Source organism: Chamaea fasciata, unplaced genomic scaffold (genome assembly GCF_029207755.1).
Source record: "Chamaea fasciata isolate MVZ Bird 193981 ecotype frontalis unplaced genomic scaffold, bChaFas1.0.hap1 SCAF_6, whole genome shotgun sequence".
NCBI classification, from domain to species: Eukaryota; Metazoa; Chordata; class Aves; order Passeriformes; family Sylviidae; genus Chamaea; species Chamaea fasciata.
The window spans coordinates 65,109,862-65,136,875 of NW_027094091.1; the positions used below are offsets into that span (position 1 = coordinate 65,109,862).

Below are 27,014 nucleotides of genomic sequence, written 5' to 3' on the forward strand. Positions count from 1 at the left end.
AGCATTACCTTGAATCCAGCTCTCACTTAGGAAGGGAGAAACATGCTTTAGACAGACCTGCTTTGAGGTCCTTCCCCATCTGTGTTCTGAGATGCTAAAGCCTTGGAAACACACACACTTACACATGCCAGTAGCCCTCCTAAAGAAAAAGGGAAAAAGATCCTGGAGGTGACTGGCACATGAGACATATTTATGTCTGAAATCTAGAAGATTTGTTTTCTATTAGCATAACTTCCTAAAAACACTTTAAGCACTTTAAAAACACTACAAATTCCAAAGGTCTGTAAAACACATATTATTGTGGTGGTGCATCACAGGTACCTTGCAGTGACTCCTCATGTCTGTGTGCACACACATGTGCATTTGCTATGGCAAACATGGGAGAAATGCTGCTCTCTCAGATGTTTAAGTTTTTTAGATAGCTAAGGAAGTTAGGCCTTTAAGTAAGTCAAATTTAAGTTATAAGCTGAGCTAAATGCTGTTAAATGTTGTTCCTTTATTAAATTGTTGAGTTACAACTTAAGTACTGTTGAGCACTGTTAAGCCTGCTGTCAGGCCATATTCCATTTTATCCTTGCCCTTTCTTTCCTTTTGTCTCATGGACCTAAACACACACACAGAGATAGTTTTCTGTTTATTTCTGCTTGGATTGACTGACTGGATTTCATTTCTTGCTTTTTGCCTTGGTGTGCCTTAACCCTCCAGTAAGTAGCAGAGTGAACACTGCCAACGAGCTTTCTCATGCTGTCGTTTAATATAAAATCCCTTTTTTTGCTCAGACCCTTGCCAGTCATCCTTTAAGGGATCTCATGCACTCCTTCCCAACAATTATATTTACGGAAAGATTGTTAATTTAAACAGAGCAGTTTGCTTTCAAAATCAAGTTTTTTAACACACTCACAATTGTGAGTGGCATCCATCTGGATGGTTAGGCTACAAATGCATCTACGTATGTAGCCTAATAGAACGTTCTCTTGAAAATCACAGCCTCCTTTACCACTCATATTTCAGCAATATTACCTGATATGATGAAGGAGTTGCTCACCTAATTTCTGAAGGGCTTTGTTTAACTCAGTGACAGCACTGATTATGTGCAAAATTATCAGTTATCTGGTATTACTATCAAGCAGCACCATCTTCATACATATTTACAGAGAACTCTCTCTCCCTGGCTGTTCTACTTGTTTCCACGGAATGAGTATGTTTGCTTGAACACTGCCTTTTGAAAAACATCAGAGAAATCAGTTCTATGCAAAAATCATCATGACCAGTCTCTGTGAAAGCTACAGAAGGGTTTATGCTCCAGCAGCCACCTTAGCAGGGCTTGAATTATGGACAGGAACTCTGCCCTAGTGGCAACAAAGGAGCTGGCACAGAAGCATGCCAGTCTACCACTGCTCTCCCTCATTCCTCAGCCCCCACTGGCATGGTTTTCTAGGAAAGGAGGGCAAGTGAGGGCAAGTCAGCGCTATTCCAAAAGCAGCTTTAGCTCTCCATTAGCTTCCTGCCAAGAAATCTGCAGGGTCAACAGGGAATGTTGTTAGGAAGGCACAATGCTTGGTGCTTGGCGTTTAAGCTTTATTGCAGCGTGAGCTTTGTTAAACATTTAGAATACCTTTAGAAATACACTGCAAGCATAGAAGAGGAATATCTGCACTGAATATTCCTCTCACCCCTTTAATAAGGGACCAAATTTGTGTTTGTGTAACTTGACTTTCCTCCTCAAGAAACTCCCTATCTTTCTATTTGCATATTATTATCTGCTTCAATTGTGATATTTTATTTCTTCATTGCTCTCATTCTGGTACCAGCTCTCTACAAGCTGAGTCCTATTAACGAAACTAGGGGATTCTTTCTCTTTCAATGACCTGTACATCAGTTTATATTCATAAATGTATAAATAAAAGAAGCAATGCCTTTATTACATTCTGAGACTCTAAGAACCCAATTCCTTCAATAGCTTCTTCAAGGAATGTACACTGCCTCAGCTACAAGATCCATAATGGCTTCCTGGAAATGCTTCAGGGTATAGAGTCTTTACTAGAATGGTACAGAGCCTTTACCAGATTAACTGCAAATTTAAGTCTCAAAGCTACTTTGCAAAGTCTGCTAGCATCTTCATCAAGCTCTGGGAAATACTATGCATTTCCAGGGATTCTCATGTTACATTCAGAGAGAAGACTATCATTCTGTGCAAGTCCTACAGTGTTGAGGGATGATACATGAGTTGATTGATCACATTCATGCAAGGAATCAAAGGTAGGTGTGTAATAACCATAAGCTCCCTCTGTAATCCTTAGAGATCACTGGCAGAAAGCAACTCAGGTTTTCAAAGGGACAAATGACTCTTGGAGTGTGCTCACCTTCTCTGAGTGACTACAGAGAAATGCTGACAAAACAACATTCTCACGTTGGGCATATCAACATAACACTGAAACTTAAGTAGCAGGAAGGTCCAAGCTCTTCCTGACTATCAAATGCTGCTTCACTAGATAAAAATAACATGGGTACATTTCTCTCTCAGCATCAAACATATCAGGGGATCAAATATAAAAACCTTACCCAGCTAATTGACACTATTTGCACGTAAAAGAGCTATGAACTGTACAATGGCCAACAACTGTTTATCCTAACCTCATTTTGAGCTCCCATTCCCTTTGCAGAGCTCATCATAACAGTTATACAATTGCTGTATTATACAATTGATTCTAACTTCATTTAAATACCTGCATCTGGATATAAAGGCCCAGCAGTAAAAAGGGCCCCTAAGTTTCCTTTAAAACCTTTGCCTGTAGCACTTGTATGGAAAAGGAGGAATGACTTTGCCCAAGTGTTTATTCAGGAACATGCTGAACAAGATCAAATGTAGTTAATTGTAATAAAATCATTACAATCATTATTGCCACTTGATGTTCATAGCGAAGCAGACTCATTACGAAGAAGAAGTGGTGGCGTGTCCACACCCTTGTAAGGAAACAGAATGGTTATTGTAAATCAACCAAGCTTCATTAGCAGAACAGCAGCATTAGTGACTCAGAGCAGCACCACCAGGCAGCAGGCTAGCTTATTTGATCCTGCTTTAAAATCCCTTTCTTTAAAACTTCTATTTCCAACAGTACAAGGTTTAAACTGCTTACTGTAACACAAAATCACCTTCCTCGATGTAAAATTGAAGCACTCAATAAATGAGGCAAGTAATGGGAAACTGGGTGCTATATGCAACAGTAAATATTTGACTGGTTCTTCAAAAGCAAATTGCAGCATTTCAATATTTACTTGCACTCAGAATTGCTGATGGCTTCCCTGCTGTGCAGTAAAAGAGAAAAATTATAAGTGCATTCATAATCACTTGACCTTCCTTCTAAAAAATTATATTTGCCAAAATATTCTCTGTATTCCCATTGTTTGTGAAATAGAAAATGTAAATTGCAAACACATTTGGAAGTGCCGCTGGTTTGAAGGAGCGTCTTAAACTTTGATTTTCCTCTCTGCCTTCTGCCCTGGAGCCAACAGCAATTCCTCACTGTGACAAGACGGATCTGGAGCATTCAAACTGTAGCAGCATGAACTATCATCGGCACTTGCCGGGCATCCATCTCAAGTTAGACACACTAGCACGTTTAAGCTACAGTGGCAATCCTAAGAGTAACATGCGCTGCCTGGAGATGGCTCTTCGATTCCTAACAAAAATGAGTCCTCTTGGCTCTTACTTCCACTGGTGTAAAATCCATGGAAGACAGATAACAGGTATCTTATCTCTTCGACTAGGTAGTCTCTTGATAGCAAACCATCACCATACACAGTGATAAGGACACTGCAAAATAGCACTCCATTTTTATCATTCAAAATATTTGGAAGAAATCTCATCTAAAAGAGTAAGAAACACCCTGCCTGGCCAAACCTTTCTTCAGAATTAAATACCTATTTAACTCAAGCAGGTGAAAAAAATTCACCTCATTTTCTGCCCGCCACCTGTCAGGCACGCAACTGGTACCAAATTATAAATCTCATCTTCATCTCCACCAGGGAAATAACTAAAGTAGGCAATGCACCCTTCCTAGGATTGGTAGTATGATATAGTTTATTTTCTTTTAAAGGTTTAATCTGACTCTTATTCTGAAATACTTACTCTACAACTGAGGGGCCAAATCCTTGGTTATGGCTGAAAGCATCTCTCTGTTATTGTCTGTATTTTTCCACATCAAACCTTGAGTTTTTCATGATGAAAAGTGAAAGAGAGGACTGATTTTTCTCACTTTGACTGCCAGAAGTTAGATCAAGTGACTAAAGCAAGACTTCTAGGCTGTCCCTGGAGAAACATCCATCTCCAGAGGGCATTCCATCCCATTCCACAACAAATGCCACGATACAGAATTGCAGTTGCCTATCTATTTACCCACTAAATAAACAGATGCTTTTTGTCAGATAACTAAAGATGAGGAAGTCATCTCAGAATGTGTCTCAGTCCAAAGCAAACCATGTAATGCCTCAATAAAAGCAAACCTCAACCTGCATTTGTGGAATGGTGGCTACAGCAAAACAGTAATTCCTGGCTTAACTATACATCAATAGCTAGAGTGTTCTAGAGAAAAATTAAGAATGTTATGATTAAGTATAACTATGCTACAGATATTTATGTTCTGCTAAAGATAAAATGCTATACAAACATAACAGTATTTTTTTCTCTACTACCAGAAGACTCTTTTACAAGCTTTATGAAGGAAAACGTAGCCTTTTTCAAAAACTCGGCTGCAGCCCTTGGCTGAAATGCATTAGCTCATCACTTACCTGAGAGACTGGGTTTTATGGACGACTATGAAAGGAAAAAAAAATTTTTCAAGCCTAATTTTACATTTTCTACCTTTGTCAGCTTGCATGAGTAACTTCTATCCCCCTTTGCATGGCTTTTAATATATTAAAAATAATGAATAAAGGAGGGTCTAATGGGAGAAGTCAAATATGATAAAATAATTAAATTACTAAGCATCCAGAAATCTCTTGCTTTCCAGATCTAGGAGTTAAATATATGGCAATTCAATTTCCTTAAACACTTGACAGGACCTGTTTTGTATGAGATTTCTTTGCTAACAGGCTTTCAGTCACATTAAGTGCTCACAAAGTGCACAGAAGCTGTATTTTACTGCACAGCCCTAATTGAGCTGTCTGGGCTAAAGTAGCTGAATGTTACAGAAATGTTTATTATACAAATCCATTTACTCTCAAACTAGAAAAGGACATTCCTGTACATTTGAGTGCAGTTTATCCTAGGAAAAAGAAAGCAAAAAGTCTTTTATCACCCTCTCAGATCTGTGAATAATGCGTATGGACTTCTTTTACAACTCAAAATCTGATTTCACTCCAAACTGCAATAGAGCAAAGTCTCATATGCCTCTCAGTTATTTTTCAATTACATTTAATATCTCTTTCTCAACAAAAAAGTATAACTTAGTTAATTGCAGCATTCCACAGCTACCTCAGCAGCACTCTATGAATGGGGAAATGATATATTTTTGTTTTCAGTAAACATCTTGTTGTTTGTTTTTGCTGTTTTCCTATAACTTAATTTAGGATTTGTTTTTCCAATTCTTTTCAGCATCTAACCATCCAATTTAAATTAAATCTTTAGACACACAGAAGTTACACAGAAAACAAGAAGTAAAAAAACCTAAAACCTGCATGTGAAACAACTGTGGCTGAAATGTCACACATTCCCAGAGTCCCCATCCATCTATCTCTCTCTCTCTAGCGATCCATCCCATAGGTTTTCCTCATGGCAGGAAAGGAGGTAGATGACAGAAACCAACTTCTCTCAAACAGGAGAATAAAATCCAACTCTTTCACAGAGTAGGGATGTGTTGCAGGACCCAATTCAAGGGGTAAAAGCTGTAAGCAAAGGTATTTTAGATGTAAGAACCTTAAACACAAACTTGACCTGTTTTCCTCATTTCCAAATATCTCTGTAATTTCTTATTAAATTTTAAAAAAAGAGGAAAAAAGAAAAAAAAAAACCACAACAGACAAAAAATATTTTTTTGTTTAAATCCATCTTTTGCCTCGATCTGGTCCTACTTAGGCAACCCAAGGTACTTCAACATGAAAAGGCAAAAGGGCAAAGAACACTAACCAAAACAGAGTCTGAGAACTGTGTTCATTTGTAACCATAAGGCTGCTAAATAAAATAATCTAAAAAACATTTTTTAGCAGGCCTCCTTCCCAACATACCAAGAGTATAATTACAGGCAGGGATATTAGACCACAAAGTGGGAAGGAGCTTGCACACAGGACCATAAAGTAGCTTCTGCTCTCTTCTCAAATCTGCTTTCCTACCTCTGCTTCTCTAACTAATTTTATTTTATTTCACTTACTTTTCTCAAGTGTCATCTAATTACAGTTCAGCATCTACACCAGAACTGCACCGTGACTGACCAATTCTTCCCCCTATGTCCATGCCTGGCAAGCATTTAATAGTAATTAAAATTTTCTCTACTCTATTCAGAGGGTGCACAGACAATCAAGAAGCAGTGACTTTGATTGATAGTCACTGTCATGGAAACTGGAGGATGAAATTTTTGGAGTAATTTAATTTCCTCAAAGGAAAGCTGGGTAGATAATATGTTCCAAACTATCACTGAGACATATTTTTGCCACATGGCCATGCTGCTTAAAAAGATGGTACAAATACCAGTGATTGGCACAATGAAAGTGATTTGCTGCAGCCATCTGAATTCCTTATGCATCTCATTTGTTCTGGAACATATCTTCTCAATATTCCTTGACCCTCCCTAGTAGCATGACATATTAATGGAATGAGCAATAAAACTACAGTAAAGCAACTTTCATGGCCAAGAAATTAGGAGAGGAACTGAATCTGATGGATTTCAAAACAATGATGAGATGTATCCGCAAGGAACAGCGTCACAGGGTCTTCTTAGTATGCAGATGTCTGTGAAACAGAGTAACTTCATGGGCAGCATCTCAAATTCCAGTATGGAAATCATTAAGGTAATTCCAACACACACTCAAGTCAGCAAAAGTTTCATAAGGGTGAAAACACAAAAGCCGTCTTCCTCAAATATTTATAGGTGTGAGTTAACTCTGGATTTGAAAGCAATTTGGTAGCTGAAACCTACCATTAAGATCACCTTTAAACACATGGAAAAATACTCCGAATAAAAGAATAGCCTCTAGTAACAAAGAGAAATCCTATACAAAAATTTGTAGTTCGTTGAACATATTTCTCTGTTTATTAATAATGTTAAACAGCATGACTCTACATCTGAGACAAATTTGGTCATTTTCTCCTTCCCTGTTTTTCAAGGCTGGACAGGAAATATCTTCTAATCTTCAGTAAAATATTGCCTGGGATTAATTTGAATCTTACTTCCAAGTGGGTTTAGCAAAAGTGATGTGAACCACTTAATATAAAAGCTCTAGGTGATCCTAAACATCACATAAGCTAAACTAAATGGTAAGTACAAATAGCACTTTTAAGGGCTTCAGGACAGGTCTCCCTGAGATGAATAATTTAGTTGAAATAGGTATTTCAGGGAAAATTGTAGTGCTGGTTTGGTTTTTTTAAACACAGATTAACAGTTTATTATGAAGCAAATAGTATAATCAAGATGTATTCCATGAAATGGAGTGTGGTGACATACATCAAAACCTCTACTCAGTGTTTATTTTGGTAACCTTAATATATTCTTGCTTTAAGGTTATTGCTTTAATAAAGTGTCCCCTGCCATTTTATGTTACAGTGGCTTGAGCCTCTATATTGTGCAGTAATTCTGATTAAGATCTTCTGTCTGTTCACTTACCATAAAAAGTAATTCATCTTTTCTAAATATGTCTGACTTGCCATCACTAAAATTTAAGGAGCAAAGCTGAAAACTTAAACCTTAGGCAACCTTAAACCCCTTCAGCAAGGGGGACTCCTCAGCACCTCATGACCCAGCAGCAGGGTTTCTTTAATAAACTTTGTCTGAAGCTAGCACTCCACCCATGAAATCACCTAAACAATAAAAATTAAAATCTTCTAAGGAGATCTAAAATACTTTTCTAATTGATATTTTAAAAACACAGGGATTTCTAACTGCTCCTCACACTAGCTACAACATGTTTACATGTAATATTATGGTAGTTTTTCTATCACTATTATATGTAAAAACAGTATTAATAATGTTTGTAATTCCTTTGTTTATTTTTGGAATAAACAGTGGGTGGATAAAATAGGAAACAGTACAAGAAGCTGTATATGAGGGAAGAGTAGCAGGGAGATGCTACTTCAGTCCCACCTGCCACAAAAGGGACAGTTTAGAATCACACTGTCATTGCTCCTGTCACACACACTGGGCAAGAAGACAAGAGAGTAGAGTCACAATCCAACTTTGTTGCATGTTCTTTAACTCAGTAGGAAAGAAATACTGCCTGGCAAAAAAACTTCCACAACTGCTCAGCCTTTCCATTACACATTCCTACCAACCACAAAAAGCTGCCAGGCTTCCTGCTTTTCCTTTTCTCTTCAAACAAGTGGTAGGAATACCTTTGGATGTGTTAAAATGGACATTGCAGAGGATAGGCTCTACTTTCAGGCTTCCTTACCAATTTCCACAGAAGCTCCAGCACAGATGCCACAGTACTAGGGCACACCCCCTTTCCCTGTCACACACACCTGTGCTAGCTCCATTCCCATTGCTTCCATGCAGTTATTCCAGCATTTTCATCACTGAAATGAAAGGAGGGAACCAAGGCCTCAAAGCTTGTTTTTTCATGTTAGGCAGATGCATCTCTTTCCTCTCCCAGTAAGCACTCAATACAAAGTTATAGCGTGCTTATTGTTTCACAGAGACCAAACACCAAATTTCTCCTGAATCTGACATCTTCTAATCCCCTGAAGCTTTTCACACAAGCTGGAATTTAGACACACAGGTGAAGAGGGAACTGAGAAGTTGCTCCATCTCTGCCTATGCTGTGTCTGTGAATAAACGGCCCCATGCTGCCAGGCCTTTTTTTAAAACAACAACAAAAAAGCTAGCTACCCATTTACAAAAAGTAACACTATATTCTTTACCAAAAAAACCCCCTAAACATTTAGACAGATGTAAAATGAACTTTCCTGCTTTGGGCTGCTACCCTGTAGAACATTCTGGCCACGGCTTTCATCAATTCCACAAAACAGTATTTTGACAAACAAGTTTAACATTGAAACCAACACCTGCAATTTGGCAGCCACGGGTTTTCTGCCTTTCATTTTAATAATGTTTCTGCCCAGCACTCACACTTCTTGTTATTTCAGCTGCAGCAGCCATAACTCATGTCTCTGGGGCGTTATTGTGTGTATGCTTTGGAGTAAAGAGGCCTCGTAGGACGTCTAATATGATGTCCTTTGCAATCCATTATTAGAGTATGAATCACCTTGCCAGTTAATCACACCATTATGAATACTGAAGGCATAAAAAACCAGAAGGGATTGAAATACCTATATTTCCAGATTAAGGAAAGCTCTTTAAAAAAAAAACGCAAGCAGACTAATGAATACAGGTTTTGAACACTGCCAGATTGGCACACAAAACTGAAAAATTTTAATCAAAAGGGCTTTTTGTCTTAGTTGCTTGTAATGATACTGGAAAAGAAAGGGAAAAATACACAAACTTCCATCTTCTGCTAAAAATGGATATGCTGAAGTGGGAATTCAGTGCACTTGGAGCAAACCCAATATAATTTAAAAAATAATAGATAAATACATCAACCCTCTATTTACCTGCACTGTCATTTGAAGCTAGGGGAGGCTGATGCAGTTAGTCAAAGTCATCAGCAGCACTGCAGAGCAGCATTAATCTCTCACTTGTTCATGCATTAGTGGTCTGCTTACATCCCTTGCACGTACTTTGCTGCCACCTCCAGGATACACTGGATTTTAGCCTAGAAGTTTGAAAAAGCCTGTCACCATCCAAAAGTTATTTTGCTCTGAGGTGCAATGTTTCAAGTTGTAAGCATGGGTTTGGTTTCATTTTAAAAGGAAACCCCCAAAACTCTGTTTGCAGACACCATTCACAGGCACAGGTGTCAGGATCACTTACAGGTGCTTCTTTCTTAGAAAAGTAAAATGGTGCTTTAGAATAACAGCCTGTTTAGCATCATGCTGAATTACAGAGGAAACCTTCTAAAAACGAAATTTATGGCATACAGTCATTCCAGAAACTTTTGTGATTATTATTGCCCTTGATTCCAGGACAAGAAAAAGTAAACAGACAATTCTTAGCTGGAAGTATTTTATAGAGTTGGGATTTTTTTTCTTTTTTAAAGCTCTGTTAGGTCATTGAAGGAACACTCCTGCCCTCTCAGAAGCAGGCAATAGTTGCAGTTTTAAAAAGGCTCAAAATTCTCTACAATGAGGAGGTAGTAGCTCTACATTTCTCCTCTTTTATTAATGAGAGGATCAGGTTCAAGTGGATGGAGTATCAGGCATTATTAAGAAATTCATTCTTCCAAAAGCCATAATGCGGTGTCACAGCACAGAGCTGTACAAAATGGACTACGGAAAATCTGTCCTAAAATTAAGACTAACATTAGACTAGACAAAATCCTTTTAAGCCACTAGACAATTAGTAATATCTACTTCATACAAGCAATGTAAAAGGATTCAGAAGTTGCTAAGGCTAATGGTATGGACTGATTCCAGAAATAACATCTACTTTATCTTTTGGTATCTTCAAAAACATTAGATTATGAAGCAATCATTCACAATCCTGAAGGAAAGCTCACCAATGTGATAAATTAATTTTATTTAAAAATAAGATTCAGTGAAAGCTAGGTCATACCCTACTTGGGCTTTCATTATTATTAAGAACCTTTCTATCTCAAAAGTGGAGGGTGAATTCCACTATCTAACACCTATATGCCAGGTTTTTCTGTGCCTAATTAAAGCTAGCAAGGGAAAAATGAACATACCACACACCTTGGCAGGAATGGGCTGTGCCACTCACTGGATTAGGAATTGTCACATTCTTTCTCTGCAGAGGAGATCAGCACAGGTACTTTACACCACAGAAGCTACAAAACAAGTTTAGTGACGTTTAAGGTGGGTCTGTAATTCATTAGACTTTTGCAGAATTTACCTTACTAGCACAAAGCACGTTTTTCCTGGCTTTTGCCAAAGCATGTGAAGATGGCAAGCTGCAATGCAAACACAAACATCTTTCCACGGTTTAGCTCAAGCACTTTGCCAAGCATCATTGAAAATTATGTATTGGGGGTAAGCTGTCTCCGTTTCTACTCCATTCTTACACTTATTAAATAAAGACTTATGTTGCATAAGATGAGGTGTATGTTCACTGGGTTCTTCTAAAATTGCTTTGCAATAATCCTGCCAGAAAAAGTATTTAATGTGACTTCCATCGATTTCCTCTACCAATCATTACAAATTTATCAGAGTCATAAAAATGCATAGCATAGGTTCTCCCTGGGTTTACAACAATGCTGAACTACACTTACCTTTTGGAAGTCAAAAGGATCAATTACTTTTCCTCTATTTTTGATAGAATTCACTTGCTTTCCAATGTTACCAGAATTTGAAGCAGCCATTAATTCGTACACATTAAAGGTAATATTCCTTTATAGTTGAGGAGACCAGTGTGAGAGGAAGAAAAGATAAAAAGTTGAATGGAATACTTGTATATAACCTGATGAAATTTGACCCTCAATCCAGAAAAGTGTCCATTCTATGTCAATATTTTAGACTATTTCAGAACTACTACAGGAATTATAACAAAATAAAAGAACTGCACTCAGAGTAAGGACTCAGCTGCCTGGAAAATCAATCCACAGTAGCCTATATTGAAATACTGCTCTGGGACCTTGGACTAACATGATCATGTCCTGAAAATCCTTTTAAAAAGACTGGCACTTTGAAGATACTAAAACTTAACATTTATTTGTTTTACTTAAAAGGAAAACCTGTGCTATAATAATAATTCACAGCATATCAGCACCTCATCAACATCACATACTGGGAAAAGGGTGTGTCGGCTAAAAGAAATTCAAGCCATGAAGTAACAAGGATTTTTGGGAGGGTTTTCTTCTGGCTTTTTTTTTTTGTTTGTTTGCCTTTTACATGCTCCGCAAATATTAGAATTTACACCAAAAAAATCCTGTGTATTGAGAAAAGGTAGAAATCAAAACAAAAACAGTAAATAAACTGAGACTTCCCAGGAAAAGACAATCTTCTGTTATTCACATAAACTTCTTTTGCCTATACAGAAGAGAAATAAAAGGCTCACATAGCCTGTTGAGTTTTAAAACAGGTTTCTAGAACACATTAAATCCATTACAATACTTTAATTTTTTTTTACAGCAGCAAGCTGGATCACTTTTTTCTCTCACTACTGTAAACTTGCTATAGTTTCCCATGTAAACATAACCCCGATTAGACGTTCATCACAGACAGACTCCTGCTCTCAATATTCCTCACCAGAAGCCATCAGTATGACCTGCACACTCTCACTGACAGGTGACATCAGCCACATGCTGTTTATTTGTCAGCTCCATTGATTCCTTGTGCTTCCACTGGTACCTGTAGGAGGGAGATGAAATTGTCAGAGACCTCACAACACAGATGCAATGAACTGCTCAAAACGGGCACACCATGAGAGGAGTGTCCACGGCTGGAAGAGCAAAAGGCAATTACATTCTCTAAGGAGATCAAGATGCTTTTGCCATCCTGATTAAAGGGTAACAGGCTTTCTGGAATATATGGCCCTAGCAGAGTTTATACACTCCATTACCATGTCTCACCAATGTCCTCTTCTTCAGGTAAGCCTTGTCTCATTTGGTAAAATTCAAAAATGCAACCTTCTTTTTTTATGGCGTACACTGCTGTTGTGATGGGACTGCTAATTACACTGCTTATGTAGATAAAAGAAAAAGTTCCAGTCTCCTATGTGGAGAATTAAGCCAAGTTTCTGACACATTGAAACCTTGCCCTCATCACATGAGGTCGAGTGGAAACTATTGCTTTGTGCTAAAAGGAGGAGTTAATCCTTCCTTAGCTTTACTTTATAAATAATTTTCATAAGAGTACAGCAAAACCAAAAAACCCAAGGGGGTATATAATTCGTAATTTCACACCACTGCAGCAAAAGGTGGTCAGAGTCTCTAAATTCTCTGAACACGGGCATACAATTCATGATGTCAAAGAACAGGGGGAAAAAAATTCAGATCAAGATAAGCCACAAAGGAAAAAATTAAATTAGTGACCACTGTGGGCATAGTGTGACTCCAATTCCAGGCTAAATCTCATTGAGATGAGAGTCCCAAGACAGTCCTATTTAAACTAATTTAGCATAAAACACAGCTCAATACAATGGAGGCAATATCTAGTCTCAACTGTCTCCTGCAATCTTCTTTTAATCTGTAAACGTTCCTCACCTTCTGTGCAATTTCACGGCAGAAAAAATAATAGTTATAAAGGCTACTTTAAAATAGCATTTCCAGTTACAGACAATTAGTTGCAAAGACATTGAGGTACCTTAGTGCTTCTATTGAAATGTAAATATTTGTGATTTTAACAGCTTACTATTCAAAGCAAGACAAGCTATTCATTTACCACAATTCCTTTATTCAGAACACTTAGAATAATATTTGCAGTAGAACACTTTGAATAATATTTAAAGCCAAGACTTTTTTTTTTTTTGAGGAAGGTAATTTTTTTCCATTGGTTCAAAATTCATTGTCTTTCAAATGTTCTTATCATTGTTGCATTACTAAATACTGGGGCATCTTTTTCAGAAATTTTAACAACCGCAGGAAAAGGAAAAATATTTCAATCTCAAAAGTACACTGTAAACAATAAACTGGCCAATTCATAACTGCTGTGCCTGAAATAATTGTAATGATTTCCTTGCTATATTTTTTGTCTCAAGACCTTTAGCAGTAACAGCTTCTTCCCATTTGCCACCCCTTGCTCATGTCCACCCCACCCAGTAGGGGTAAAGAAAGGCCAGTACAGCAAAAGCTAAAATTTAGGTGTCATTATCCATTTCTCCCAACTCACCTGACAAGAGAGAGCAGGAACAGGCAGCTGAGAGAAAGAATCACACAGGAGAGTGCACTGAAGATCCCTTACTCCCTGGAATTCTGGACCCCAGCAACCATGGATGAAAATGCTGAATATTCCAGTAAGATCACACTGTTTGAGAAAGCAGCTTTTGTAGAACCTGTACTTTAGCTGAGAGAAAATGATGCAGTATCCTATTATTTACAATGACAAGTGATTTATTGGTGTGCTTTTTATTCCCCAGAACTTGTTTAGGTGTAACACTTCCCCACAACTGTACTGAGTTTTCAATTCTGTGCAATTCCACGTTTGAACAGTAGTGCTAGATACCCTTTTTGTTAGTGTTAGATTAGAACAGTCCATTTTCTCCGCAATATGTGCCTCCTTAGGAGTATTATCACAGCTGCTCTCCAAGCCTTGAATTTCATTTTTCATAGTGGATGTTCCCCTTGTGTCTTGTTCCCCCTTCAAGATCACACACAATCAAATGAGACTGGAACACTTCTCTATCAGTATTTTTTAGTTTAGCATATGAAACAGGCCAAAATATTTCAGATGGCCTCTAGGACACTAGCTGAATATAAGTAAACAAGTTTAGAGATTCAAGATTATTCCAACATATTTCCCAGTCATTTTTGAAACTATGAACATTTTTTTCAAGAGCTTTTAGCAATTTTCATCCCATGGTAGTCCAGAAATTCTAATGATTTGCACACAAATAACTGGAAATTGGGCAAATGTTTTACATCCAAGTATTGTTACCGCACTGGGCCAATTGCACTGTCTGGAATAGGTCTGGTCTCACAGATATTGCAAAGGCATTTTTACTACCTTAACCACAAATAATAATCTGATGTATAATTTAAAAAAAACCTAAATTTATTACAAAACAGAATTCAAGAACTGAACAGCTTTAATGGGAAGGGAGAGGAAGGGGAAGTAAAAATGCTCCCCAGAAGTCCCAGGTACTCCTTATGCCTCTACCTCCTAATTTTTTTCTGTTCTTTTCCTTCTTATAACTTTAAGGGAAAACTACAGACTGTGGACAACCCTTTTTTCTGCTGCATACCATACATTCAAGCCAGGTTGCTCCCAGAAACAGGAATGTACAGTAAACAGCATTCTGGTTTCAAGCTTGTTGATTATTATTTAAAGATAAGATGCTAGGTAACACCAGAAAGTTAAATAACCATCAAGCACCACTCCCTTTTCACTGCAAAAAAACACAGGTAATCTCTGGAAAGCTTCTAAATGCAAATTTTGGTATTTCAGAATATTTCAGCTGCTAAAGGCTGCTATTAAAGGAAACTGAAGTTTCATGCTATTTAAGCAAGCTTTCAAATTTCTGAAAAATGCAACAACCTATTAAAAAAGTGAAGCTTTCAAAACTCCAGTTCACTACAAATACCAAAACATTGTGCAGTTGTAAGAAGCAAGTTCTCCATGACCTAAAAATCCCACTGTATTTCATTTTGTTTGGTGATCCCATATGAACTCTGTTTTACTGCACTACAGGAAGGAGTTGGGGTCAGAAGCCAAGCCTTAGCTGACTGCAGCTGCAGGTCTTCATTTCTCCTTACAAAACCCAAATAAAACCTGTGGAACATTTCAACAGCCTCTGAAGCAGATTTTTCCTTGGCCTGGACGATTCACATAACTGCATCACACGTGACTTTTGTGAAGAACAAGTTCTAAGTGCTGAGTTCATATCATCATATTCTCCATTCACTCAGCTTAAGACTGCTAAGCCTCTCCTCATGCTGCCCACAAATGTATCACCTAACTAGAGAGAGTAAATATGTCAGAAAAGTCTTGTTTTCATTTTCTAATATATTCTCCCTTTTCAAACTAAAGGCATATTTATAAAAAGACAAATTTTCAAGGAAACAGCAAGATCAAAATTTGTTGATGATATGGTCATAGTCATATATGAACAAGTTTTCAGCCCAGAAATTAATTATGGGTGCATTTATACTTAAAACAATGCAGCACGTGAATTTTGGGTAATCATTCTCACAAGTTTCACAAAGCCACTTCGTTTCAGTCTTAGTGGGAAGGTAATAAGATCTCCCTTCTGTTCTAATTTAACAGAAGTGAAAGAGATGAAATTAAGAGATGCACGATGATACCCAAAGCCTCCCTAAGGAAAAGCAAGTTATTTTGTTGCAGGGGCCACAGCAGCATGCCAAACAGCATTTGTGAACTTGGATACCCTTCTTAAAATTGCAGCAGTGTACTTAATGAGCCATACTTCAAAGGTGCATAAAATTAGTACTGAGGTAGACTGCAGACCTAATAAATCTTTCATTAGAACTTGTTCAGGTATCACTTTTTCCAAAGTCATAATGAAACTAAGACTGAGGGAAGGCCCACCGATTTCAAGGAAGAGTCCCACTCCATTCCACAGTGACCCCACTGCTTGGGAGATGCTACCAAAGGCTTAGCTAAACCTCTGCTTTTGACAACAGCCAGTTACAGCATTGATATAGAATCATTGGTTGCCCCTCTGCGGCCAGGGATTCAGTATGTTCCTCAGGAACCAGCAATAGGCATGCCTGCCAGGTATTTTCAAGGGTATTAAGTTAGCATTTTTCACGAGCACTAAATTCAGTGAAATGGAATGGGGTTTACTAAAAGAATCAGCAATTATGAAATTAGCACTGTAGTGCTGATAGTACCTGAGAGTTTTGCCTTCAAGACCCTATCTAAGCAGCAACAAAGGCTTTAACTAAAATCTAGTTAAGTGTGAACTTGCAAACAAAGTAAGTTTACTGATAATAGAGTAAGCCCCAAGACCATTCAAGTCTCCTTCCACCTGCTTTCCCATTGACCTTTTTCACCAGTATAGGAACAACTGGAAGATGGCAGAAACCTGCCAAGGAACTATGGAGTTGGTCCAGGAGTTTAAGACATACCACCACATCTTATTTTCTCACTTGAGAATGACCAACCATGAATCAAAGTTCCATAATTTTGAGTCATTAGAAAGACATTTCATTCCATCATCATTATTTACAATGACTTGACAAATATGGTGAACTGCTAAGAATAATGGCATCTATTTCCTTCTAATTTTCCTGGAGAAGAAGGAAGGAATGTACATCCCTACTAAAGGGCATGTATCATAAAAAGGTATATGCTTTACATACATTTAGAAGAAGACAATTTCAAAGTGAGCATTTTGGAAGACTTTAAAGGCCTCATTTTTAGATCTTCTATGCTACTCAGGTTCAAGTCATTTAATAAATTCAACAGCTTAAAGCTCAAACGATTTAAGTAAGGACATGTAGTAGGAAAAGACACATTAAAAGTAAAAGACATAGTCAGGTGTAAGCATGCTAAAAAATAAAAGAACTGCAATGAGCCCTATGCTTAGGAGAGAATATTGTGCAGTTAATGTAAGTAATGAACCTTTCATGTGAAATGATGTAGTGTCACAACTCATTTGCATCCCACTTAAAGTGTAATTAAGTTTCCCTGACAGCATGGCTTATGGCTGAAAGAACAGACCTGGCTGCTAAATTAATCCAGAACCCCTCTAGTTAAATAACACTCTGCAAAGAAAACTTAACACACTTTCATTTAAAGTTCCTGAACTTGCATTTAAAGTGGCACTATACAGAATTGCAGAGAACGTTTTCAAAGACTTCAAGATACCCTCAAGTCACACAGCTGACTTGAAAACAGGTGTCCTGAACCCACACCAATGTTTGGCCCAAACCACGGTGCACAAGACAATGCAGTAACATGTCTAAATACATTACCATTTGGGGTTTTTTATTGGAAATCACCTGCAACATTGCAGGAACTCCATTACCAGGACAGGGTTCTCAAATGCAGAGAATTGTAAAAAAAAAAAAAAACACTGAAAAGGTGCTACTAAACTAACTACAGCAAAACAGATGACCGTCAGCTGGGTCATTACCTGTAATGATATCAGTGTCTGATTTTTTGATAGACTAACATCCAGCTTAATATTGAGCAGGTTTTTTGGTGCTAATTGGAAGAAGCCTGACTATTTACCACTATTTTCAACCACCTACAAAAATCATTCCCTAAAACCAAGTTACTAAAAACATGATAAGAGCAAGTGGCTTGTGGTCTGGAAAGTCTCAGAGGGAGCATTTACTATTCCTAAAACCACAACAGGGAGTAATATTTTATGGTTTATGAATCAGTTTATTCTTTACTGATTTTCATCCTAAAGGTTCTATTTAGAGCAAAGAAAGTTGAATACTTTGCAGAACACATAATCCTGTAAAATCCATATGGATCTATGAAAAGTTAACTTATTACTATGAACCATAAGTATGGACTGTCCAGAATAAACACTGTCATCCTATTTTCCATTATATTCCTACCTGCACATTACAGTGAGGAATCCGTGCAGTCTTTCCATGGTTCTGAAAATCTTATTAGAGAAAATTCCATTTTGGCCACTGGAAATAAACCAATTTTAGCAGCATCCCAAGATCACTCCCAAGAGCCACCCTGAAACACACTGCATGGAAATCTGCAAAGTCAAAATCTGTATTGAAAAGGCACAGGTACACCATGGCTATAATTATTAAACTGTAGCTGTTGCAAAGGTCTGAGTCCTTTCCTACAACAGGAGAAGTTGTAGCAGCTTTTTTGACTACTGAAAAAAACAAAAAATCATGTTTGGCAAAATGATCTGATGTTCTGGAAAATTATTTTAGTCCACAGTTAAAGAAAGGGTAAGCTGGTAGCAGTTACTTTATACATAAGGAAATGTTCAAAATAGACATAAAAATTGTGGGTTTAGAGACAGCACTAACAGAACATGAACAGCCACCTCTCTGAATTTGAGAGATTAAGGTATAGCCTTTTAATACTAATACCATCACTACTTGGAAGATTGGGAAAAATAATTTCAAGTATTTTCCATTAAGAGAACGTTTCAGGAAAGCTCTTTGCGCCCAAGAGGAGAAGTTGAAAGCCGCACTTATCCCTCCACAGTCCGAATTTATAACAATCAATGCAAAACACAAGAAGTATTCAAGTGTAGCCCCTCAGAACTTGAACATTTTCCTGACTGTGATTTCCAGCATGAAACAAGCTGCACCAGACATTTATTCTCATGTAGTTTTAGTAATTTCTTGACAGTTGGAACTGATTTATCTACATCCACAATAGTAAGGCAGTTAGGTCCCAGAGCTCTTCCAGATTCCATTTTTTGACTTAACATTTTCAAATACACCAAATAGTAACTAGTGATGAAAACAAGGAACAAGAAAACACTCTGCAAAAGTAAATGCTATGAGTTCCACTAACAATTTCCACTTAAAAATTAAACTCTCTTATGAAACCAGAATTCAGTCTCTGTCTTTCATATGAAGCCACTTGGAAGTCCACCACAGTACCCAAGGCCTCACATGCATCTTGTCAAATACTGCTGTGTATTAGACACACATTTCAGGGCAGCAAAATTCAGTTTTCCTTTAAATGCAATGAGGTTTTAAGTTAATGTAGCAAGTAATTATAAGGAGTTTATTGGCATTAACCAAACCAGTATTGGAGAATAACAACTGTATCGTAATACTGTGTAATGCTATTATATATAGCATTTATATATAAAATATAATATTAATAGCATATATATAAACAGGTAGCTACACATCAAAACACTGATTTTTTTATTATTTTTTAAACAGCATAAATGTTTTTTTTAACTGGGACTGACTGAGTAGGAAATGGTGTTCTGATAGAGTTTAACCAGAGACCACCTAAGGTCCTTCAGGCAGCCAGAAAATTCTGAGGAACTACAGAACCACCAAGCTTAAAATGAAGGGAAAGCTCCTGCAGTAGTTTTTCCTCTAACAGCATTCTGCTCACATTCTGAAATCAGGGCCACTGCACAGTATAAACCAGCCCTGGACCTCTGAAGTCAATGGGTTCCCCCATCTAAGGAATACCGCTAAATATATATTCTCTGCCAGTTGTTTGTATATACCTTCTGTATTTCCTCTAAAACATTCATTCCTTGTGATTGTATGCAAATAATCAACTTACAAAGGATGCTCTATATTCTTATTAGAGGAAATAAGATTCAGATGACAGATACTGCAGATGACATTCCATTTGAATTTCACCTGAAACACATTCAAATGAAAAGGAAAAAAAAACTTACATTGGCCTTATAGCCCAATCTTGCTTTATTGACAAAAAGAAACTGTTCCTACTCACAAATCCGGTTCCTGAATCAGTTTAATCTCTATTTTAAGTATTGAACAACATGGTTATATATTCTTCCACCCATATTAAAGAGTGTAGAATTCATTCTTCTTAGGTGGCAAATACTTTTAATAAATAAATGGAAGTACAATCACAGAGTATTTTGGGTTGTGAGGGATCTCGAAGATTATCTTGTTGCAACACCTCTGTCACAGACAGGCTGCTCGAAGCTCAATTCCACACAGCCTTGAATACTTCCAGGGCTGGGGCACCCAGAACTTCTCTGGGCAACCTATTCCAGCGCCCCACCACTTCTCAGTGAAGAATTTTCTTCCTTCCATTTCATCTAAATCTGCCCTATGTATAAACTGAGAAGTGCAGGTCTTCCATCAAAGCACTAAGTGGTACCATCCGTTTTTCCATTTTTAATTTCCATTTGAACTTTTCAAAGTGAAAACCATCAATTTTTCAATCAAACACTGATGCAAAGGTATAAATTAGTTTCTAAAATATTTCTTACAAAACAGTGTGTGTGGACATTTTGGGTCAGGACAGCCATGTCTAAACCACTACTACCCTGAAAGAGAACTGCTTTGAAATGTTTAATTCACTCTTAGTGGGGACAGTGCTGATAAAGGCAATACCTTTTTTCCTTCTACAGCTCTCTCAGTCTCATTAAAAAGAAAGGACAATCATGAAGTTGTCCAACTATGTTCTCCAACCACAGACAAATATAAAACATTACGATAAATCAGGAAAATTACTCTTCTTTACCCTTGGTTACTGCATGGTTAGGCGCTACAATACCTGCAACAACATCAGTGCTACCCATTAGGACAGAAAGTGCGGGGATGACAAAGAATATTTACATGCTTATAAGAGCAGTGGGCTTCACTTTTATCCACTTCATGAGCTAGCACAGACACAAGATGCTGCAGACATGTATAAAAGGACTTCCACATAAATCCAGGGTTAAAGGCTACAAAAACCCCCTTTCAGATGAGATCAAGTACTTTGTTGCAAAAGACATTACTCTAAAAACATCAACTTCAAGTGTGCAGTTAACTGAAAGCCTGAGCTACTGAAAAAACATGTTTGTATTCTGTTCAACATGCGACACTGAGGCTGGCCTTTCTGACAATTAACACGGGAAAAACAGCTCTGTATTTCATAGAGCTTAAGTGTAAACTTGAATATAAAGAGATACTCACAGAACAGTTTTCTGGTTTACTAGATAACCTGAATCAATTTACAAGAGGTACAGAGGTATCCTCAAAGGGCATCATTTCAGTGCTTAATTTTAAGCACAGTAAAACAAATTAAATGAAATTTACAGGTTTTAGGAACCAGAAGGAAATATAGATCACAGAGGGGAAGATGGTGAAAAGAACAAGAGTGGTCAATTGGAAAACCTCTCTGTACATGAAAAACTAGGAAAAAAAAAAGAAAAGGCATTAGAAAAATTAATTTTACCATTATGGTTATCACCTATTTTTACATAATTAAAAAATCCACAATTACTAGAACTAGATTCCACTTCTTACTAATCACAAGAGGATACAGATGATGCCCAGCAAGTCTCAAAATTTGGCCCAAACTTGATTCAGTCTAAATGCTTGTAGACTTTAAATCAAATCAATATCCAAATCATTATAGCAAGGTAACTCTAACAGTTAAAAACTAAAACTCTCAGTTTTCTGAGAGCAACAGAGCTGATTTAACAAAGCTGGAATGGACATTTGAAATTACAAATCTCATCATCCACCACAGATTCCCTCCCATGCCCCCCTGCAAAATTTAGTTTGACTTTTCTGGTTTCAGTTTTCAAATTCAACCTGATTCCAAAGGTGTGTGCTGTACAAGGGGGCTCACTGCAACTCAGGGCCTGACATACCCAATCACAAGGATTACCATTCCAGATTGGGCAACAGGTGGCATCATTTGATTTCCCAAAATTAGAGCTCTTCCAGCGTGCAATGGCTTTCAACACCCAGCCTTTCAGATCCACACATCACTTGAGACTCTGCCAACCTTCCACCAGGAGATATGAAAATAGCCTTCAATACCAGTGCTAATGGAGCTTAAGCAAATGTGAAAACCTTGAGACCATCTTCAGAGAAGCTAAGATATCAAACGCAAGCACGCAGCGTACTGAGAAGTGACAACAGGCACACAAGCAAAGAAATTTATTCTTAAAAAAAGATCTCAACATACTCCTGGCTGTCTTCATTTGTGTGAAGCTGGTGATGGACACCCAGCAAAATCAGACTCTTTGACAGCAATTACAAACTCTTCTAACAAGACCTGAGATTCTTAGGTGATTTCTAAAGCAGTAGAAGGGCTCAGGGAACATGGAACACAAATCCAATGGAAACCAGGCTTCACAAAACAGCTTTTAATTAGGATGTTCTAATTAGATGCTGAAGAGACACACAATCATCCAAAATTAATTCTACTCTTGATATGGCTTGGGGAACATCACAGCTAAGTCAGAAAAGACAGAAGCAGTTTAACACTTTACCTTTCAAACCTTTATCTTCAAAGAAGCAATGGAAAAACATTCCATACTTTTTACTCATTCACTAAAGTGTCTCCTGCTACTGAAAACCAAAAACTCATCTTGCATAATACCTGCATTTTAAACAATCCACTCTTTATGACCATAATTAGATTCATTACATCTGCTGAAAAACTAGGCAATTAGTAGTTCTAATAAAGTAGCCATTAACTTGCACTTAGAAATGACTGATTTTAATAGCAGTATATTTAATAGTTTAAAAGAATCATCGCATTTGTCAATTAGCACTATCAATTTTTAATTAAATTATCTTTCCACAAGAAGAGCAAAAAAAAAACCTGGATGTTTCATTAAGTTTATATGGAGCAGAGAATTCTTCAGACTAAAATGGAATTTTTAAGGGCTGCATTGGCTAAACCAACATTTTGAGGTGTAAATGTTGATATACAAGCTACAGACAGAAAAAAGTTGCACAGATCTTTGGACAAAGGTCTTCTCTAAGGAGGTTTTTGTGGTCTTGCTAATCAGGAAAAAATAGATTTCATCAGAAAAAAAAACACTGTTGAAAACTACAGAGGACTTTGAGTATACATCTATGAATCATAGAGGGAGAAGGTGTTAATAACCAAAGAGGTTATTTACTCAGCATATCAAATTACAGTGAACACAAAGCAGTCAGTCAGTTCATGTGATGTAGAATCTATGCAATAGCTCTCATTTTAACAGATAAATTGCACATCTTACAAGCAAGGCCATCAGGATTTGAAGCACTTCAGGCATTGTAGACTCAGGAGGATGAAAGTAAAGACTTGGCACTCCGAAGCTAACACATGCAGAATGTGATTAGTCTTTCCTGTATCATTTACTAAACCTGCTAATTAATCTGGAGGGCCTCACACAAGCATCAAATACACAGACTAACTGATATGGAAAGCAGTCCATTTACTTCTCTATTATACCTAAACAGGTGCAGAAATAAAAAGAAAAAATCCACTTCCCATTAGCTCAGACATTCTTTTCCAATACTAAATGTTAAATCTCAATGAGTCTTGACACTTCAGAGGTGCACCATGTGGAAATGGACTCAGGTCTGAAGGATACTTCAGTATATAAAAAAAATTCCCCTTGTCTATAATGACTTTGTGACTTGAAAAATTCCCCTACAAGCTCAAAAAGACAGGTCAAGCCAAAAGCACTGGCAAGATAAAGATGTCTCCTTTTAGGCAGCAGCCTGCACTTAAAATCCAAAACCATCTTTCATGCTAAAGACTTTGCTAATGACCATCTCATCAATAATACCTGAACAGATAAAATATAGTCCCCACTTCCTACTCAAAGAACAACATTACTACAATAACCTGACAGAGCTTGATGTATGAGATCCCTTCAAGCAAGACTTGACTCTTACTCTGTACACAGGTTTTATCAACAATTTAAAAACACAAATAAGACAGTCAGACCTACTTAGGAATATAAGGAAGTATGACTGACGTTAGTTTGAACAGCGATTTGCGATATACAGGCTGGTAGCAGTCACCCATTGTGTTCAGGACAAAAGAGCCTGCAGAGGTGGTTGAAGGGATCCATCCAAGAATATAAAGGAGCACAGAAAGGCATTGGTGCACCAACTACTCAAGAGTTCAGAGGTGATCAAGTGCTCTGCAGCCTTATACATTTTATATCTAGTTTCTAGCCTATGACTACATGATCCTACACTCCACTAAACGCCACAAATCACGTGAAGTTCACTGAGAGGGTGATCAGACAGGAATCAGAACTGTCTGTTCAGTTCAAGAAACTGGAACAGGCTGTCCAGGAAAGTGGTGGAATCCCTAAAAGTGTTCAAAAAATGTGTGAATGTGGCACCTGGGGACATGGGTTACTGGTGAACATGGCAGTGTTAGGTTAACACCTGACTCAATCTTAGAGGTCTTTTCCAACCTTAACAATTTATGATTTATGCTGCACTCTCACCTCACCTTACAGAGAGCATGAAGAAAATGAATCTGTTACCAGCAAGACTTGTGGAGATTTCCCATTCCCTCTTCATTTCTGGTTCACACTTAGCCCTCAACTGCGAAGTCTGAGCTTCTCAATTTCTGAATTCTGGCAGCTTTCTTCTTCCACTTCTCACTACCTCTGCTCAGCAAGAGATTTTAGAGAACATCAGGAAGGAGCTCTGCTTTGCCCCTAGCTATTAACACACAGTTCTAGTATAAGTTCTGTAAGTAATGAGAAACCACTGCAGGGAATTACAAAAAAATTCCTTCAGCTGCGTTTCCAGCGACAAGAATAGCTGCAGTGTTTCCAGCCAACAATCCATCCAGCAAAAGTGACCTTTTTACATAGGTGGATGCCTAAAATAGAGTAAGAAAGGGAAGGATATGCTTATCCTATCACACTCCCAAACTCAAATGCTTTTCTGCTGAGAGGATTCCTTTAATCTGATTTTAGATACTTTAAACCCATCACTTCATCTTTCTTCCAAGTACCTTTCCCAATCAGTCTCCCACTGAGTCCACAGAACCTTCTCAAGCATACAGCGGCAAAACAGTGTTAAAGGAAATATCACCTTCCTCTGCTCCCAGCCCTAACAGCAGGTGCTCACAATCAAAGGGCATTCCCCATCATATAACCTGTCCCTGCCAGGCAGAAAGAACACTTCCCACTTGAAAAGTCAAACCCGGGCAATTGTACCTGCCAGGGGTGGATTCCCACTCCCAGCAGAATCTGCAGAGAATTCACCTCTAAAGCTGTGCTTTTCTGAGGTTTCTGAAAAGCTGTTCCACAGAAATTACAAAAGACTCCTGACAACAGGGACCTCTCACCAAGTCTTGACATTTCATTCCAGAAGTCATAAGAAATTAAGGAGGTACAAGACCACAGTTTTGTCTCTGGCATCATGAACTACCCTTCCTCTGAAACCATTCAATATTTTGCCAAAATTAAAAAGAATTAAAGCAGATACTTGGCATAAGAGGTTACAGCCCACTCTGTTAACATTTAGGAAAGTAATATGCAATTTTAAAACAAGAACCAGTTCTTTAAAGTGCCAGACACAATTAAATATAAATGCCATGGCTTGTATAAGCTATAAAGCACTGAGAAAGTACCAGTTCCCAAACTGTTTCATTTGCTGAAGGAAGCAAACTCAGCAGCAAGAAGTGAACCAATTATATTGCCTAGAATTAGTGATGAATAATTTTATGACAGCTACTACTGGCACCAAGATATAAATTTCACTGCATGCAGAGACTGAGTTCAAGAGAACTAACTCATGAAATGAAAGACAAGATTAAATTGGCAACAAATCTGCTCTGCAAAGGGAATTTCTGTATTTTAAAAAGGTGACATCTGAAAACCCCTCCCCCCCCATGAATCTGTCCCATATTCCAAGAAAGCCACTGGACTAGCCTGGCTGGGTTGGTTTTAAAACAGCAGTGAGGACATGGTAATTTAATTTTACTTCAGTAATGTTTACTTCAGCTACTTTAACACTATTTAGTCAGTTCTGGTCTACCACATTTAAAAATACATTTGTATTTGCAAATACACTACATAACTGGCAGAGAGTATTTACACACATACTTTGTGCTAGTCTACAGCATAATTCCTGAAAATTAAACAGGAGCGTATTTTGGTATGTTCATACCTTAATGCAGATACAAACAGTGACTCCTGATCCATCACTGGAAACCCTCCCACAGACCCCCTGCAGCCAAGGCTTCTACTTGTTTAGAAACAATAATGAAAACAAGAAGAGGCAGGCTTGGCTAGAACTGAATTCTCCTGACAATACTAATTGCAACAGACAGACAAGGAGAAGGCAAAAGGCATAACCGCAACACAGCTTATGGAAAGTGCTGTATTGATCTCACTGAGGCTGTTTGTGTGAGCACATGCACAGCTCTTTAAACAACCTGTGCTAATAAATCAGCCTAAAAGCACTTCCCTGTACTTGTGCTGAAGCACTGCTCAGAGACACAGCAGCAAAATAAAGCACTCATTGGAAACAAAAAGAAAGGAATCACCAACTAAATAAATGCAAGTTAACCATCAAATTTCAGCAGCATTATTCTGAAGGCACCATAATTAAATGCAATGAATTCTACTTTAGAGACTGCCCTGGCACCAGGAAGGAATACTTTTAAGTTTTATGTGCAGCAAGTGATGCACTGTGCCATTCACATTTCCAAAGGATTTTTACATGGTCAGAATTTAAAACACAACCACGCATTCTGTGCTGTGCCT

The 27,014-nt window shown here is 37.8% G+C and overlaps 1 protein-coding gene across 4 annotated transcripts in view; it reads right to left on the minus strand.

Moving 5' to 3' along the window:
* CUNH4orf33 (chromosome unknown C4orf33 homolog) overlaps positions 1-27,014 on the minus strand; it is a 43,795-nt gene that overhangs the window by 8,985 nt on the left and 7,796 nt on the right. The window contains exons 7-12 of one of the 4 annotated variants that reach the window (XR_010721575.1): positions 14,048-14,221; positions 12,467-12,568; positions 11,491-11,608; positions 10,955-11,049; positions 9,758-9,918; positions 9-139 (exon numbers count right to left, since the gene is read on the minus strand). The gene's annotated coding sequence lies outside the window, so the exon portion shown is untranslated. Of the gene's footprint in view, positions 1-8; positions 140-9,757; positions 9,919-10,954; positions 11,050-11,490; positions 11,609-12,466; positions 12,569-14,047; positions 14,222-20,139; positions 20,164-27,014 lie in introns of those variants that run through there. The other 3 variants (XR_010721576.1, XR_010721578.1, XR_010721579.1) reach the window with 3 other exon arrangements.